The sequence below is a fragment of the Rhincodon typus genome, chromosome 44 (assembly GCF_021869965.1).
Source record: "Rhincodon typus isolate 14 chromosome 44, sRhiTyp1.1, whole genome shotgun sequence".
Taxonomy (NCBI): Eukaryota; Metazoa; Chordata; class Chondrichthyes; order Orectolobiformes; family Rhincodontidae; genus Rhincodon; species Rhincodon typus.
Genome location: NC_063375.1, coordinates 534,443 through 534,976, shown reverse-complemented (window position 1 = coordinate 534,976; position 534 = coordinate 534,443). Strand labels below are relative to the sequence as shown.

At 56.9% G+C, this 534-nt stretch overlaps 1 protein-coding gene across 1 annotated transcript in view; it reads right to left on the bottom strand.

The window, feature by feature from the left end:
• LOC109924572 (host cell factor 1-like) overlaps window positions 1-534 on the bottom strand; it is a 22,309-nt gene that overhangs the window by 7,384 nt on the left and 14,391 nt on the right. The window lies entirely within an intron of this gene.

Below are 534 nucleotides of genomic sequence, written 5' to 3'. Positions count from 1 at the left end.
AGAGAGGAGAGGAAAGAAGAGGAGAGGGGGTGTAGAGAGAGAGAGAGGAGAGAGGGGTAGAGAGAGAGGAGAGGAAAGAAGAGGAGAGGGGGTGTAGAGAGAGAGAGAGGAGAGAGGGGTAGAGAGAGAGGAGAGGAAAGAAGAGGAGAGGGGGTGTAGAGAGAGAGAGAGGAGAGAGGGGTAGAGAGAGAGGAGAGGAAAGAAGAGGAGAGGGGGTGTAGAGAGAGAGAGAGGAGAGAGGGGTAGAGAGAGAGGAGAGGAAAGAAGAGGAGAGGGGGTGTAGAGAGAGAGAGGAGAGAGGGGTAGAGAGACAGAGGAGAGAGGGGTAGAGAGAGAGAGGAGAGGGGGGTAGAGAGAGAGAGGAGAGGAGAGCCGGGGTAGGGAGACCGAGAGAGGGAGAGAGAGGAGGGGGTGTATAGAGAAAGAGAGAGAGGAGAGGAGGGGGGTGTAGAGAGAGGAGACAGGGGTAGAGAGAGAGAGGAGAGGGGCGTAGAGAGGGAGAGAGAGAGGGGGTAGAGAGAGAGAGGAGAGGGG